Below are 18,763 nucleotides of genomic sequence, written 5' to 3'. Positions count from 1 at the left end.
TTTCTCTCCTCAGGATTTTGTGTAGATTTGTATCATAGACAGCCATCTGTCTATGCAGGTGTCTGTCCTGCTTCGTTCAGTAACCATCAAAGCCCACAAATCTATATTTCACAGGTATATTTTAACGGCAGTGAAATATTCCCCCTTTCAATGACTAAATTTATCTGACCAATTTCCTTCTGCTGAAGACTAACATTAATTCTAAATGTTTGCTATTAAAAGCGCTGCGGCATTAAATCTCTTTGCATATAAAGCTTGACCACATCCTGACAACTTACTGAGGGTGGATTCCCAGAAGGGGGATTGTTCTGCAGCCCTGGTTTGGCGAGCCAGAGTGGTTTCCATCAGAGCTGGCAGTGGCCGGTCTGGAAGGGGTGCCAGGAGGCTGGCCCTGCGAGAACCCTTCGGGGCCAGGAGCTGAGAGGTGGCTTGCTGCCCAGTGCTTACAGAGGACACCACCTCCCGTCCCCTGCCCGCCCTGAAACGAGAGTGATTTCCTCATTTTAAGCCACAAGGAAATCCGTCCCTTCTCGGCCTTTCTCCCACGGCACTGGTAAAGCCCAAGCAAGATAAGGAGTTTTCGAGTGCTTTATAAACAGAAACCCCCTAATCAACAGAAACTACACCTTGTAAAGGTGGCATTTTTCTGATTATAGCAGTAATTCTAGCTCACTGTAGAAGGTTTCGGAAAGTGCACCAAGTCGAAAGAACTTACAAGTTCACTTGTTTCTTAAAAATGTTTCAAGCTGGGAGCCCAAGACCACATTCTGAACTGGACAGTCTTCTGTGTGTATGTATTACATCAATGAGAGATTTTTTAAAAGAAAGAAAGAAGGGAAGGAAGGGGGAAAGGAAAGGAAAGGAGGAAGGGAGGAAAGAAAAAAAATAAAATCACCAACACTTGCATCGCCAGCCCTGTTCTCTTAATATGCCTGCCTCCTGGGGCACCTGGGTGGCTCAGTGGTGGAGCAGCTGCCTTTGGCTCAGGTCATGATCCCGGGGTCCTGGGATAGAGCCTCGTCTAGGGCTCTCTGCTCAGCAGGAGTCTGTTTCTCCTTCTCCCTCTGTGCTCTCACTCTCACTCTTTCTCAAGTTAATTAATTGATTAATTGAACAAAGCCTGCCTTCTGAAGGGTACTTTACACTTTACAAAGTGCTTTATCCAGCCGTCATCACAATAAACTCAACAAATTTTCGAGCTGATCTTTATTATGATCCCATTTTTCAGATGGAGAAGGAAGAGTCCCATATAACAAGTAAGTAGCAGGGCTTGCCTTGTCTACCAACCCTTTGCTCACTAGCGAAGGGAATAATAGTTGCCCTCCAGAAGGATGTCCTTTGTGTGACACAGAGCCTCAGTCACGATGCCCACTGATCCCTACCTCTTGGTGTTCACATCCTTGTATATTAATTCCCCTTAAGTGTGGCGTCCCCAGAGACTCAAGCCTAACCAATAGAATACTGGAATAGGGCAAAAGTGATGGAGGGTCATTTCCAAAATTAGGTTATGAGAAGACTGGTTACAAAAAGAAACACTAAATGGAGCACCTGGGTGACTCAGCATTTGGGCGTCTGCCTTTGGCTCTGGGTGTGATCCTGGGGTCCAGGATCAAGTCCCACATTGGGCTCCCCTCCCCATAGGGAGCCTGCTTCTCCTCCCTCTGCCTATGTCTCTGCCTCTCTGTGTGTCTCTAATGAATAAATAAATAAATAATTTAAAAGAAACATTTAAAAAGACAATCCCCTCACCTTCTCCCTCTCCTTCTCTCTCTTTCTCTCTCTCTCTCTCTCTGTGCCCTAGCTCTGGGGGAAGCAAACAAGCCATGTTATGAACAGCCCTCCAGACAAGGCCCATGTACCAAAGAACCGATGTCTCCAGCCAACTGCCAGTGGAGACCTGAAGCTTGCCAACAGCCTGATGAGTGAGCCTGGCAGTGGCTCTCCCCCAACTTAAGCCAACTTAAGGATGGCTGAGGTCGCCAACATCTTGACCACAGCCTTGATAGAGACCCAGCAAAGTCCTATCTGGATTCCTGACCACAGAAGCTGTGAGAAACCTCTTTCTGGTTTATGTCTCTATGCTGAGGTGAATTTGTTACACAGCAAGGAATGACTAGTACACTTGGCCAAGCGATTACTACCAAAGGCTTAGTGGGAGAAACAATATCTCTGAAGGCCTCCAAACAAAAGAATCTGCGGTCTGGGCATGTCCCTAGCCATTCCATCATGCTAGTCTTTTTAAAGACCCAGCTCTTGGTTTTGTGTCCTTATTTCCTTCCTTTATGCCCAATTAGCTCTTTTCTTGGTGTTTCTTTTCTTTTCTTTCTCTTTTTCTAGCTTCTCAAGTTGAATGTTTAGTTCATTCATCGTTCATCTCGTCTTTTTACTAATAAATGCATTCAAGGCTATAAATTTTCCTCAATTCCCTCTATGGTGACATCTCATAGATGTGCTCCTGTTCCAAATGTTACCTTGAACCGAAGCCAGATGATCAGAAAGTTGTCCTCAGCACTCAGGACATGCTTAATAACTATTTGGGAACTGATCTACTGTAGAGTAAAATCACCAAAATTACTGGGGATAGGGCAGAAAGTAAATTATCACTAATACAGAGTTGGCTACATTCATGAGGCTACACAAATAGAAATGAACTATGATAAAGCCATGAAAGGTCACATCGGGGCAGGGGGCACCTTCTGTGCCCTTGGTCCCTTGCTCATGGCACAGCGTTAAGTTCCCAGGGCTCCGTGACCAGCCTTACAGAGCTGCTTTCACTGAATTGTACATAAGGCCACCAGGTTGTACTAAGAGGCAACAGCAAGGAACAGTCACAACAAAGCTGCTAGTGTGTGTATACCTCTGGGGTGCCAAGAAGGACATGGCTGAGCTGGCCACACAGGGTCTCTGTATTGTAAGATGGGGGATTGAGGGCCTCCATAGAAGAAAAGAATAAAATACAGCCAGACCTTCAAGAGACCAAGCTTAAGTAGGGATATAAGCTTGAACACTGGAAATAACCAAAAAACGATGAATTACTATCACCACCATCCCCAGTGGAAGGTTCCAGAAAGTTCCAGATTCCCAGAACGTCTACAGGGTAGAAGGGGTCCTCAGATGTCCTTTGGAGGGCAATATGGAATGGGAAGCTTGGTTCTACCACTTGCCAGCCATGTGACCTTGGGGCCAGTTACTTAACCTTTCAATCGATCTCTTCCTCTGTAAAATGAGAACATAAGTGTCCTAAGGATTAAAGGAGATAAGACCTAGCCACTTTGTTAATAGTTAACAGATACTATTTGTTATTATGACCAAAAGCCCAGTGGCCCACCTGTGTTGGCTGTAAAGAAGGTAACTACCCCCCTCCTGGCAGCTGCTGTATGAACCCTCAGGCCTCTAGGAATGTTCTTCTGGCAACTTCCCAGAGCCCCGTTATGACTCTCGTGAGTCCAAGGTACATCAGCCTTCATGGGCCACTTCCTACATTAACTACAACATGCACACACACATATTTTCATATACACATACATAACACACATATATATCACTATATTTTACTACTGCCCTGAATAAATATGTTAATATTGTATATTGATACACCTGAAACTACTATAACTCTGTATGTTAACTGTACTGAATTTTTTTTTAATGTTATATATTAGGGGTCCCTGGGTGGGTTGAGCATCTGACTCCTGATTTCAGCTCAGGTCATGATCTCAGGGTCATGAGATTGAGCCCCATGTTGGGCTCTACACTGAGCAGGGAGTCGGCGGCAGATTCTCTTTCCCTCACCCTCTGCCTCTCCCCCCTGCTTATGCACACTCTCTCTCAAAAAAAAATTATATATATGTATATATTAAACATATATTATTTATATATTAAACATTTTCTCAGGGATGGGCGAAATGGATGAAGGGGTCAAAAGGTATAAACGTTCAGTTATAAAGTAAGTCATTCGAAGTACAGCATAGTGACTATACTTAATTATATTCTTGCATACTTGAAAGTTGCTAGCAGAATAAATCTTAAGGGATGCCTGGGTGGCTCAGCAGTTGAGCATCTGCCTTCAGCTCAGGTCATGATCCCAGGGTCCTGGGATCGAGTTCTGCATCGGGCTACCACAGGGAGCCTGCTTCTCCTTCTACCTTCTACCTACGTCTCTGCCTCTCTCTGTATATCTTTCATGAATAAGGAAATACAATCTTTAAAAAAAATCTTAAAAGTCCTCATAACAAGAAAAAAATTGTGCAACTCCTCACGGTGCTGGCAGCTAGGCTTAGTGTGGCGGTCATTTCTCAACATACACAAATACCAAACCCTTATATTATATACCTGAAACTGATGTAATGTGATATATCAACTATACCTCAATAAAAAGCAAACCCCAAAATACCCACACTTCTTTCTACCTGAAAGTTCATTTTCTTCTGATTTTATAAAAAACTAAAATCTAAAAAAAAAAAAAAAACTAAAATCTTTCAGGGAGCCTCTGTGCTGGGCCCAAGGCTCTGTGCCTGCTATGCCTACTGGAGGAGTCAGCCCACAGCTCCTGGTGACTATGGCCCACTGGACTTCTGCTGTTGGGAGACTTTGGTCCTAAGGTCTGGGAGGTTCCTGCCTATCTCCTTTCCTGTTCTGCTCCTCCCAAAGAGCAAACAGCCCAACACATCAGTGATATTCCTCCTGAACCCCTCCTTGCTCACGCTCTCCCCAACATTCTACTTCGGATGGCAGAGGGAATGTGGAGGGCGGGGGGGCGGTGCACAGAAGCACTGAGTTTTGGTATCAAATGAAAAACTATCAAGTCCTGGTTCTGTCGCCTACAAACTGTGGAGGCATGGCAAGTTACCTTTTTTTTTTTTTTTAAGATTTTATTTATTTATTCATGAGAGACACAGACAGAGAGTCAGAGACACAGGCAGAGGGAGAAGCAATCTCCCTACACGGACCTCAATGCAGAATTTGATCCCAGGACCCCAGGATCATGACCTGAGGAGAAGCCAGACACTCAACCACTGAGCCACCCAGGTGTCCCATGGCAAGTCAGTTTAAGCCTCAGTTTCTTCATCTGTGAAAGGGAGCTAATAACGCCTTCTTTACAGGATGATTGTGAGAAATTTTTTTATTTGATTTAAAAACTTATGTAGCATGTGGGGCGCATAATAGATGCTAAAAAAGATAAATGAACAGATACCTTCCTTCCTTTGGGAGAATTCCTAAATGAGTAACAGTTCCACCTGTGCTGATGACCCCAGAGTCCAGGACAATGGACAGAGCCGAAGCTCAGGTGAATTTGCAGTGAGCAGCATCCCACAGCGCGGACTGCGGCTCCTTCCCCTGCCCCTCTGGAGAACAGCTGTCCTTGGGAAGCCAGTGTCCATTCTCCCAGAGCCCAGGGAACCTGGGCAGGAGCCTGGGACATGAGAAGAAAGATGCTGGTGACAGCCAGATGTACCATCTCAAGGCAGCCAGACGCTCAAGGCAGCCAGATGCTCCCACCAGTCGGTTAGGGGTCCCATCACCCAGACAGAGCTAGGGCTCACCGTCTATTGCTTTCCGATCTTCAATCTCTCAGATAAAAACCCTCCTGGCCTTAGTCTTTCTTCAGGTTTGTTGGCCTCAGGCACCAGGAGGCTTTTTTTTTATGATTTTATTTATTTATTCATGAGAGACACAGAGAGAGAGAGAGAGAGAGAGAGAGAGAGAGAGAGAGAGAGAGACAGGCAGAGACACAGGCAGAGAGAGAAGCAGGCTCCATGCAGGGAGCCCAACATGGGACTCGATCCCGGGTCTCCAGGATCACGCCCTGGGCTGAAGGCAGCGCTAAACTGCTGAGCCACCAGGACTGCCCCAGGGAGGCTTTTCTATAGCTGTGTGATCTTGGGCATGTCATGCAACCTCTCTGGGCTTCAGTTTGTCCATCTGTAAAATGGGAAGTGTCATACATCATGGGCCACACCTCACAGGGCAGATATGAACCTTACAGGAGAATGTACACAAAGTGCTAAACACTGAAGTGCTGAGCCGTGTTCAGTGTTGAATAAGCTTTTGCTGTTATTAAATATTATCCATTAGGCATCCTTGGATGTTAAGGCTGCCGGAGTAGATGTCCAGTCCTGCCTCTCCAGCTCCAACCAGCTGACTGTCTGTCCTTCAAGAGATTTCCACAGAGCTCTTGCCTCCTCCAGCCCAGGGATCTTTCTGATTTAACCTGATGGCCTGTTTCTGCGGCTCCACTCTGAGCGCCAGCTACTGGCTGTACCTTGCCATGTGCCTGGCTGAAGTCCCTCCAGCACCGCCTAGGTCCACTGGAGCTCTTGGGTCATCCTTACCTCACCCAGAGTGGCTTGGAAGAAGGAAGGATTTTGGAGAAGTGGGAGGAGGGAATGGGTCAGTCACTTAGCCTCCTCCACCCTCCCTCCTCGTCTCCTGCCCCACAACCTTTGCCCACCCCCGGGGATCTTCATAAATCTAAGTGACAACAGTCCAGTCTCCTGCTCTAAATCCTCCAGTGGCTTCTGGCATTTATTTATTCATGAGAGACACAGAGAGAGAGGCAGAGACAGAGGCAGAGGGAGAAGCAGGCTCCATGTAGGACTCCATGCAGGACTCCATCCCCTGACACAGGACTCGATCCCAGGACCCTGGGATCACGCCCTGAGCTGAAGGCAGATGCTCCACCACTGGGCCACTCAGGCGCCCCTCTTCTGGCATTTAGAACCAAATCCTAACTCCCCCTTGGCTGACAAGGCCTACCTAATCTGGTCTTGTCCACCTTGCAGCCCCATGTCACCCCTCATGTCCCTGGCCAGGCTGACCCTTGAATTCACCAAGCTCATTCCAGCCTCGAGCCATTGTTCTCACTGTTCCTCCACCTAGAACTCTTCCCCAGCTCTTGGATGGACCTTATCAGGTCCGTGTCAGCTCAAAGGTGGGTGGCAGAATGGTGGATGGGCGGCTGGATGGTGGATGGCAGCAGAAACGCTCATCAGAGAGGCAGAAGTGTGGGTATTTGCAGGGGCTCCGATCTAGGGATGCATAGCCCATTGCTTCTTTCCCTGCCCCCAGCATGTTACCCAGGCCCTTTGGACCAGGGAGGCTCCTCATGGTCACAGCTCCCTGAGGTGCACACATGGTGCTGGGAAGATTTACGGAAGAGGCCACAATGTTCTATGCTCTGTTTCATATAAGCAGCAAGAGGAACATTTCCACACAGAACGTCTCTCTAGAAATTAGACAAGTAAATCAAACTGCTCCTTGGATGGACCCGAAGTGCTCTTCCTGGAGGAGGAGAGACCCTAGCCCCGAGCCCCATTCCTCCTCCTAGGCCACTCAATCTTCCTGTGGACAGTGGTACACTTTGATGTCCTGGTCACAGCTGGTGGAGCAGATCCGTGGCAGACAGAAACAGCATCTGGATTATAACCCCCAACCTGGCATTCCCACCCTGCTTCCCTGCCGCCTCCCCCATGCTCCCGGCAAACTCAAGGGCAGGACTATATCTGCCTCAGGGCAGATAGGCAGTCTTTGTGTCTGTAAGGGAAGGGTGTTAATCTGCCCTGATGTGGTTAGGAGCAGAGGAAGTCCCCTCACCCTCCGCCCCCTGTCAAGGGAAGCTCACCCCTTCTCAAGGCCTCCAGCCTACCCTAAGCTCATGAAGCACTAGAAAGACCTTCCTCTTACTGAGTCAACATCTGTCACTCTTGCATCCCAGGGTGGGAGTAGATGCTGAGGGATTCCAGGGGCCCGTGAAGTCACTGGGGGAAATATCCATTTCAGAGGCTGGTGCTCCCTTTTTAGAGTGGGGATGGAACCCCAGGGCCCCATAGTACTTCTATGGATCAACTTCACAATTCAGAGAGCCACTGCCCAGAGCTGTAATGGGCCCCTGCCCAACTCCCAGAGGCCCCTCAGGAGACCACCAGCTGCAGGCACAGTGCTCGAGGACACCGGTGAGGATGGAGACCCCAAGTCCACACAGCTGCCTGCGCTCGGGCTTCAGCAAAATGACATCATCCTCAAGTCCTGGATCTGACACTTACTTATTGTGTGACCTTGGGTAGGTCTGGTGGCCTCGGCTTCCTTGCCTGAAAAGTCATTTTATTATTTTTTAAAAGTTTATTTATTTATTTATTTATTTATTTATTTATTTATGAGAGAGAGAGAGTGAGCAAGGGGAGGGGCAGAGGGAGAGGGAAAGAGAATCCCAAGCAGACTCCACACCAAGCATGGAGCAGGACACAGGGCTCCATCCCACAACCCTGAAATCATGACCTGAGCCAAAACCAAGAAGAGCCAGACTGACACTTATCTGACTACTATACCACTCAGGCATTCCTGGAAAGTCATTTTAAAGATTTCTACTTCCCAGTATTTCCATGGGGCTAATGGAGAGAACGTATGTGATGGGTTTCACATACGGAATCTGGCACATAGTAGGAGCTCCACAATTACTATTCTGTAATTCATAGCTAATGGCTGGCATTTACTGAGTGGTTCCCATGCTCTGGGCCATGGTGAGGCCCCTTACCTCCATCATTAGATTTGCTGTGAGGTGCTTCACGGAGCTAGCACTCACTAGGCCATCATTCTCTTGTCTGAACACAAGAGGGGTTGAGAGCAATGACCCTCTAGCTCAATGTCCCAGAGGGGATCACTCCCCCTCTGCCACTCCGCCCTGCCCTGGCCACCCACCTCTCAACTGGAGTTTCAGGGGCCTGCTTGCAGACTCATGTGCCCTTCTCGCCTACAGAATTCTAGAAGACCCCAGCCCCTCCCTCCCTGTCTTCCTGCCCTAAGTCATCCTCAGGTCTCCTCCTTCCCCGCAGGAGTTGATTTGCCAATAGGGTAAGGGATCTTACCAGAGTCTGTCCATTTCCTGGCAAGCAGCAGACAACCAGTCGATTTTTAAAAATCAAGGTCTAGGGGCCCTCAGATGGCTCAGTCGGTTAAGTATCTAACTCTTGATCTTAGCTCAGGTCTGGATCTCAGGGTCGTGTTCAAGCCTTGCATGGGGCTCCAAGCTGGAACCTACCTAAACAAAACAAAACAAAAAAACAACTGAGGTTTCAACCCTCATACATTGCAGGTAGGAATGTAAAAGGGTGTAGCCATCATGGAAACCCGTTTGACAGTTTCTCGAAAAGCTAAAAGTAGGATTACCACATGACCCAACAGTCTCACCCCTAGGTAGAGTCAAAAGGGATTGACAACAGGGATTTGAACAGAGAGGTGTACACTGATGTTTTTAGCAACATCACTGATGACAGAGAAGATGGAAACAGCCCGGTGTCCATCAACAGGTGAATGCACAAACAAAATATGGTGTGCACACACAATGGAACGTTATTCAGCCTTAAAAAGGAATGAAGAGCCGATCCGTGTTGCCACATGGATGAACCTTGAAAACTGTATGCTCAGTGAAGGCAGGAAGACACAAAAAGCCACATGTTGCATGATTTAACTTTGATGAAATCTTTACAATAGATAAAGCCATAGAGACAAAAATAAATTAGAGGATGCCTCAGTGGCTCCGTCGGTTAGTGTCTGCCTTTGGCTCAGATCATGATCCCAGGATCCTGGGATGGAGCCCCGCACTGGGCTCCTTGCTCAGGGGGGATCTGCCTCCCCCTCTGTCCTTTTCCTCTGCTTGTGATCTCTCTCTCTCTCTATCTCAAATAAACAGATAAAATCTTAAAACATATATATATACATATACATATATATGTTAAAATCTTAAAACACACACACACACATATATATATATATATATATATATATATATATATATATATGTATCTTTTTCTGGAAAAAAAAAAGAGAAAGTTAATTAGAGGTTACCCGGGGCTGGGGCTGGAGAGTTATTGTCTAATGAGTACAGAGTTTCTATTTGGGGTGATAAAAAAGTTTTGGAAATAGATGGTGATGATGTACGACCTTGTGAATGCAATTATTGCCACTGAATTATGCACTTAAAATAGTTAAAATGGAAATTTTTAATGTAATATATATTTTTTGCTACAATTTTTTTTGAGAGTGTCCACATGCATAGGCTGGTGGGGAGGGCAAAGGGAGAGAGAAATCCTAATTAGGCTCCACGCCCAGCACAAAGCCCACAGGTTCAACCTCACAACCCCGAGATCATGACCTGAGCTGAAATCAAGAGTCAGACACTTGGGACACCTGGGTGGCTCAGCAGTTGAGCATCTGCCTTCAGCTCAGGTCATGATCCCAGAGTCCTGGGATCAAGTCCCACATCAGGCTCCCTGCTTCTCCCTCTGCCTGTGTTTCTCTCTCTCTCTTATGAATAAATAAATTTTTAAAATCTTTCAAACAAATAAAAAGAGTCAGACAGTTAACCAACTGAGCCACGCAGGTGCCCCAATTGTGCTAGTCTTTTCAAATTAATAATGCAATTTACCAAAACACATCAAACTGTACACTTTAAATGTCTGAGTCGCTTGGTATGTGAATTATATAACAATGGAGCTATTTTTTTTTTAAAGATTTTATTTATTTATTCCAGAGAGAGAGAGCGAAAGACAACAAGAGAGTGGGGGGAGAAGAAGACTCCTCACTGAGTGTGGAGCCCAACGTGGAGCTTGATCTCAGAACCCTGAGATCATGACCTGAACCGAAACGAAGAGTCAGATACTTAATTGACTGAGCTACCCAGGCGCCAATAAGGATTTTATTTTTAAGTAATATCTACACCCAATGCAGGGCTCTAGCTCATAACTCTGAGATTGAGAGTCTCACACTCCACCGACTAAGCCAGCCAGGCACCCCATGATAGAACTATTTCAAACTCAGAGCTTGCCTGGAGTTCATGATGGCAACTTCTTTCACTTATTTTCCTCCTAGGGCACCACCTGGAGTCTGGGTTCCAGCCACAGGGCATAGCCACTGTGTTTTTAGGAGGTTGTGGAGGGGGTAACCTCCCCAGGAGAGAGAAAGCATTTGCCTCCTCCTGCTGGTCGCTGAAAGAACAATCTAAATCAGAAAGAAAGAAAGAAGAGAGAAGAAAGAAAGAAAGAACGAAAGAACGAAAGAAAGAAAGAAAGAAAGAAAGAAAGAAAGAAAGAAAGAGAAAGGGAGGAAGGAAGGAAGGAACTCATCAACTGCTAAGCATCCATCTCAGAAAAATAAAAAATTACAACATGCATGTGATTTAAAAAATACTTCCCGGAGCTTGGAAGGGTTGGACAGGGAAAAAGTAAGTCTTCCTCCTACCAAAATTCCCACAGCCACCCAGAGGCAAATACCATTCTCCTGATTCTTTTCCAAGTCATGCTCCATGCCTCTCAGGTGAGAGCCTGCCATTCCTTGGTTGGCATGTGTGGTATTGTCCATATCTTGGTTTTATTCTCTTAACCACATATCTTGGATATTGTTCCATATCACGAAAACACTTTTCTCTCTCTAGTGGCTGGGTCTAATTTGCGATCTAACTAACAGGAAGCATTAGGTTGAGTTTCGTGGGTTATCATTATAAGGCTCACAGTCACTTCTAGGAATAGTTAGGGGATTGCTAGCTGTCCTAGTGTAGACAATCGTTTCCAGAAATACTCCTAACACCCATACCCACTCTGCTGAGTCAGCTGGTGTCCTGACATAAAGGTGCAGGGGAAGAGGTTATATCACCCTAGTCACCTGACTTGGGAAGAATGTGGGCAGTGGGGGAGAACCAAGGTTTGCGTTGTACAGAGCCAGAAGCTGGCCTATGAAAAACTCTTCCAATTCTCAGATACATAAAACTACAAGTGGTGGACTCAATTCTCACAGTCACCTAGGTACAAGGGAACTCCAGGCCATTGGGAAAACTCAACAACACGTCATTGTAACTCTAAACATACCACATGCTTGGGGAACCTGGGTGGCTCAGCCAGTTGGACATCTGTCTTCGGCTTGGGTCATGATCCTGGGGTCCTGGGATCAAGCCCTGCATCTGGCTCCCTGCTTAGTGGGGAGCCTGCTTCTCCCTCTGCCCCTCCCCCTGCATATGCATGTGAGCTCTCTCTCAAATAAATAATTTCTTTAAAAATCTAAAAACCTACCATAGGTTATTTTCTTCTTTGTTGGGAATCCAATTGTACAATTGAATTGATCAGGATGCCTCTGTTGTAGGACACAAGCCAGTAGCAGTAGTGCAAACAACAATTGCATCTGTGTGTTATGCCAAATGTTTTCTATAACATGATGCATGAGAGTGTGTCTCAGCATAGAACACATTTGGTTTGGACAGAATTTCACAGTTCCTGATGAAGCAATACACAAAATTTGGCTTTCTCAAGTTTGACAGTATTAAAAATCTAAGATTGACGTGACATTACCAATAACAGATTATGAAGCAGAGAAAACCCTTTCTTTTTTTTTTTTTTTTTGAGAAAACCCTTTCTAACAGAATAAAATAAAAAACTTTTTTTGATCAAACATGCTAGAAGCCTGACCTTTCTTTTTTTTTTTTTTTTTAAAGATTTTATTTTACTCATGAGAGACACACAGAGAGAGGCAGAGACACAGGCAGAGGGAGAAGCAGGCTCCATGCAGGGAGCCCGACATGGGACTGGATCCTGGGTCTCCAGGATCACGCCCTGGGCTGAAGACAGGCACCAAACCACTGAACCACCCGGGCTGCCCTAACTTTCCTTTCTCATTATAGAAAATATAATAAAATCACTGCTATCTGAAAAGCATGGGCCCCAAATTGGGGGGGGGGGGGAAATGTCCTACAGTGGCATGTCAGGTAGTTAAGTAAAAATTTCATATTGTTCTGATTTTATGAGTATATTTGTCAGCTTCTCAAAGTTTGTAATTCATAGGAATTTGTATTCTCACTCCCAGTAAATACCTAATTTTGCATGTGTAATTTTACATTCTTTTATTTTAGTGACGTCTCCAAATTTTTTTAAATATTTTATTTATTAAATAAAGTTTATTTATTTATTTATTTATTTATTTATTTATTTATTTATTTATGAGATACACAGAGAGAGGCAGAGACACAGGCAGAAGGAGAAACAGGCTCCCTGAAGGGAGCCCGATGCAGCACTCGATCCCAGACCCTGGGATCACGACCTGAGCTGAAGGCAGATGCTCAACTACTGAGCCACCCAGATGCCCCAAGGTCTCCAAATTTTCATAAATTTCATTCTCCATAAAACTTGACTTCTCCTTGTCCTTATGTAAAGTTCATTGCCTAGGGACGCCTGGGTGGCTCAGTGCTTGAGTGTCTGCCTTTGGCCCAGGGCATGATCCTGGGGACCCTGGATCGAGTCCTACATCAGGCTTCCTGCATGGAGCCTGCTTCTCCCTCTGTCTGTGTCTCTGCCTCTCTCTTTCTCTCTCTCTCTCTCTCTCTCTCGAATAAATACATAAAATCTTTTTTTTTAAGGGCATTGCTTACATTTGGTATCTCAACAACAACAAAAAGATTGAAAATCCATGGATTAGATAAACGATCTCTGAGATTTCTTCCAACTCCAGAATGCTCTCTGTGGGAAATGTGCCCAGTTCCCCTCCTCCCAGTAGCTTAACTCCAACGGAAAGACAAGGAAGTCCTGTCTTGGAGCTTATCCAAGACTTTGTTGCTGTACTTGGAGTCCTTTTTCGGCAGGGAGACAAAAGTATGGGTGTGCTCAGCTCTGAAGGAAGAGGTCAGATACCTTGAAGGTATATGCTTTGGGAGAAAAGGAAGACCAAGGGTTAGGACCCAACCCTAAACCTGGGGAATAGAATGGAGGGTCCCTCCCAGTATAACAGCACTAGTCACCATTCAGAGCCTTCTTTAACATTTATTGAGTGCCTACTGTATGCTAAGTGTGGTACATGTTATTTCTAATCTTCTACCAACCAGGACTTGAGGTGAAGTTCCCTGCCCGAAGTCACATATAGCTCTCTCTCTTCTCCCCTGCACACCCTTCACTCCAGCCAAGCCATGCTTCCCACATACTGTCCCCTTCTCTTGGGGAGGGAATTCCTGCTCCACTTTAATGCCCTGCTCAAGGGCACCTCCTCTCTCTCACCTCTCAGTTCGCCACCAGGATAACTGGTCTTTCCCCCACCACCACCACCACCCACCTTGGAGCTTAGAAGATAGCCCTACAGGACGTTGACAGTGCAGCAGGCTCACAGCTCCCTGGTGCGTTGTCTTCTTGCCATAACCCCTTTTGAAATTCTATTGTTCATTTATGGGTTTATCAGTTTAGTAGAATGTAAATCCCACCAGGGCACATTAATGAATGGTAAGCATCTGCCCATCAGCAATTAGAGAGAGGCCATGTTTGAATATTGCCTTCTGGTTGGTGAATCCTGGGGTTTCTTGTTTCCTTCCATCATGAGAGGATCAGAGTGCAGCATCTGTGCCTCTGGGCCTCTTCCTACTGGCTGGAAAGGGATGTAGGGGAAAATGGGTATTGCTTGCACCCATCATTCCCTAGCCTTTTCTTCCTCCCTACCACCTGGGTTGGCATACAATTCAGTCCCCGGAAAGTGGGACTTTGCCTGGTACACCTGAGAACCAGAGCAGGGACAGGCTGCTGTTAAAATGAGCTGGGGCAGAGGGAGGCCAGGAACCGGGGTCCCACTATGCTGCAGAGATCATCCACGTGATCTCTGGTCGGATCTTTGGGAGTGAGTCTGTGTAACACTAAATGTGCCCATTTTAGATCTAAGGTGCTTGAGAAGGGGTGCCTGAGTGGTTCAGTGGTTGAGCATCCGCCTTGGGCTCAGGTTGTGACCCCAGAGCCCTGGGATCGAGTCCTTCATCAGGCTCCCTGCATGGAGCCTGCTTCTCCCTCTGCCTGTGTCTCTACCTCTCTGAGTCTGTCTCTCACAGATAAATAAATAAATAAAATCTTTTTAAAAAATAAATAAAATAAGGTCCTTGAGGATCCAGAGTAGGCAGGTGCAAGGGGTGGTTAGGCTAACCTCGGACTGCAGATTCCTGAGGCACACCCTCAGCAAGTCCAAACTGAATATGAGGTTGTCCAAGAGCCTGTGTCCTTCATTAGCTCCCCAGGGGATTTCGACACACATAGTCACCTCAGAGAAAATCAGCAGAGTAGCCCTAGTGCAACCTCAGAAACCAAACAGAAATTGGTCCCAGCTTCCCACTAACTTGCAGCCTCAGTCAAGATTTTCTTTAATGTCTCTGGACCTCAGTTTCCTCCTCTGTAAAATGGGGAGATTAATCCCCACCTCAAAGGTATGATATATATGTAAAGTCATGGCACACAGCAGGTGAGTTGATAATTGGCAGCAAATTGTTTTTGTCATGAAATCAAAGCGAAGACAGCCAAATTAATTGTCACGAGAGAGATACCCACTTGCTGCCCAACCCCCCATGACATGGAAAAGTTCAATGAACAGGTTTACTTATCTCGAGGCTTCAATCCTCTCCCTCCACGCACAAGAAATGACCCAGCCCCTCTCAACCACATCTTAGGTTTACTGTCCCATTATTTGAAATGATCCAGATTTTCTGGGATGGCCTTAATCATAAATAACCAATTAAATCATTTTTTATAATAGAGGCTTTATATTTGCACTGAATTTATCTTTCCTTTCAGCTATAAGGTCATTCTTTTCAATAAAGATAATTTGTTAAATGTACGAGGGAAAAATAAATGTACAGGGAAACAGGGCTGAATTTTAATACTCCATGAGATTCCTCACTTATGTAAATTAATAAATCAGGGCAATAACCTTCCCTATACCAGATGACCTAGTTGTGATTCGGAAAATATGAGTCCATTTCTGTCCCCATGTGCATAAGAAGTGATTGAATACGTAAGCTGCATGCACTCTCTCATCCTTTTGATGCCTGCTTTCTCCTCAGCCAGCAGTAGAATCTGTAATCATGGTTCCTGGAATCAAACACAGACTTTGAGTGCAGAGGCTCAAGCTTGAGCTCAAATTGACTCAGGTGTGCTGAGCTGTATGACCTCAGGACCTCTGCACTTGCTATTCTCTTGGCTTGGACACCCTTCCTACACTGAGCTCCTTTTCAGCTAAAATGTGAACTCATCAGAAAGGTCTGGCTGGCCACCCCACACATGGCCTCCACTCCCACAGCAGCCCACTGTAATACTTTTATAATGAATTCAGCATATTTTGTTTGCTTTTGTGTTTTCTGGCCTTTGAAGGCAAGGACTTGGGACTTACATAGCTCTTATGATGGAAGATGTGTGGTGACGCTGGCCAACCACCTCTGTACATGGGGCCTCAGAATTCTCATCTGTAAAATGGGAGGATAACACCCAGCTCTGAGGTCTGTGTGAGGATGACACCCATGGTCCTTTGTGCCCTTGCCCCCAGAGGGCAGCCTGGTAAAGAGATGTAAGCCAGGACCTGGCTGGGATTACAGGGGCTGGAATTAAAGCCATGCCTCAGCTTGTTTGTGAGCCTTCTACAACCCCCTGCTCCCCGCCTCCCAAGAAAAGGATTGAGTGCCCTCCTACTTGCCCTCCAAGATCTCTCCCCATTTCCTCTTTCCCCCTTCCCCACCCATCCTAGCCAGCCTTTTCAGGGTTGGAAGGGTCTGAGGCATTAAGCCCTAGGAGGTCAGCATGGGTTATTAGTAAATCACAGAGGCTTCAAGAATAGCTCTGGTTTCTTCCTGTCCCTGCATCCAGAGTTCCCAAGTCACTCAGAGCAAGACATTTGCAAATGGTGGAGATGGACACAGCTTTCAAGGCCAAATCCCTGCATTCCCTGTCTCCTGTGCTTTTTCCTTTCACCATCCTTGGGTTCCTTTTCCTGCACCTTCTCCAGTGACCCCCAGTCTGGACCAGGCCCCACGTGCCTGGGCACAGCTCCTGAGTCTCCCTTACCAAGCCCTATTCTCTGAGATTTGCTGATGCACAGCCTAGAGCCTTTCTTGAGAGCACAGCCTGCCCCCAACACACACACACATCTACTTTGCGATGTGGGACATGCTCCTGCACCCCTCCCTCCATAATATTTATGAAGTAATAGCTTCAATTCATTCATTTATTCAATGCATATCCATCAAATACTTACCATGTACTAGCAACTCTTTTAAGCTTTTGAGATACATTAGCGAACCAAACAGATGAAATTCCTTGCTCTCATGGAGCTTACATTCTAGTGGAGAAGAGGGATCAGAAAACACAATGAAGAAAGAAAGTACATAACAAATATAAGTACTAAGGAGAAAAGTTCATCAAGGAAAGTGGGTAGGGAGCATGTGTTGGGGGGTTCACTCTGCAAAAACCATTTCTTTGAATTCTCACAACCATGTTTCAGGTGAGAAGCCTGAGATCTAGGGAGGCTAAGTGACTTGCCCGAGGTCATACAGCTTGGAAAGCAGTGAAGTCAGAATTTGAATCCAGGTCAAATCTATGCTATCTTTAAAACGTGATTCCTGACGCGGTGTTATATGCCCTGAAATCAGTGTGGTAAATACAGTTGCCTTTTCTTCCTGGGATCATTCATTTTGCTAATAAAAGAAAGGAACAGGAAGAGGTCTAAGTACACATTATGTTACAGCTTTTATTGAGGAATGCAATAAACATACATAGCACTTTTACTGAATCATTTGAATGGCCTGCGGGGAGAATTTTAGAAAAGCATCTCAGTCGGCTGAATGGTGAGCTGAGGGGAAAAACTGACCCAGCACAACCCCCTCATCTTCCAGATGAGGTCACTGCGGTTCTGCAAGGTGACTCGAGGTCGTTCACCAAGGCGCTCACCAAGCCGAACCGGCCTCCCCAGATTTCCTAGTCTTTGCGGCTTTAACCCTCCCCGGGACAGGGCGGCTCCAGAGGGGTGGCTCCCCGGAGGGCCGCCAGGGGGCGACAGACTGCAGCCGACCCGGGGCGCCCGGGGACCCGCTCCCTGGGCGTGACGTCACCCGGCGATCCCGGCCGGCAGGTGGAAAGCCAGAGGAGGGAGACCTTTGCGGGAGGAAGAAGCGGCAGGAGGAAAGACCTCAGGGCTAGGAAATCTGCCTGTCCCGCCCCCCCTGATTTCAGGCGAGCCCCCACCCGTATCGTCTCCCCACTCTTGCCGCCGGGACCGCTCTGAAACAAAAGCCTGAGTTTGTCGCCACCCATGAAGCTCTTTAACGACACCCATGTGCCTTCCAGAAAAAAAGCTGAACACAGACCCGCATGATCTCGCCCCTGCCTACTGCCAGGCCAACATCCTCAGGAGCCCTGTGGATATTTTCGATTCGATTCTCTAAATGCACCTTACTCGTTCGGCCCTGCGAGCCCTGAAACGTCTGGTTCCCTCCACCTGAAACATCTTTTCCCACCAGGTGTGCGCGGAGAAGTCCGTCCGTCTCGCAGCTAAATGTCCCCTCTGTGACACCTGCCCTTTCAAGAGCCCCCACACACACACCTCGTTTGCAGTCGGGAGCAACCTCCTGACTTGCCACCACCCGTGGGCTTCCCCCACCTCTGTAATAAATATCCAGCCTGGCCTTTCTCCTCCAGCGCCCATCCCTGAGCAAAGCAAACGCAGAGTTCAATAAAAGTTCGCAAAATGAATGCAGACAGCACAGGATTTAGGCTCCGCTCCTTGTGTGACCTCAGACACACTATCCGGCTCATGGGTTGGTTGTGCGGACAGAATGCATTCATGCATAAAAGTGCTTAGGACAGGGAACCCTGGGTGGCGCAACGGTTTAGTGCCTGCCTTTGGCCCAGGGCGCGATCCCGGAGACCCGGGATCGAATCCCACATCGGGCTCCCGGTGCATGGAGCCTGCTTCTCCCTCTGCCTGTGTCTCTGCCTCTCTC

This window comes from Vulpes lagopus, chromosome 5 (genome assembly GCF_018345385.1).
Source record: "Vulpes lagopus strain Blue_001 chromosome 5, ASM1834538v1, whole genome shotgun sequence".
NCBI lineage: Eukaryota > Metazoa > Chordata > Mammalia > Carnivora > Canidae > Vulpes > Vulpes lagopus.
Note: the sequence above shows the minus strand (reverse complement) of the source record.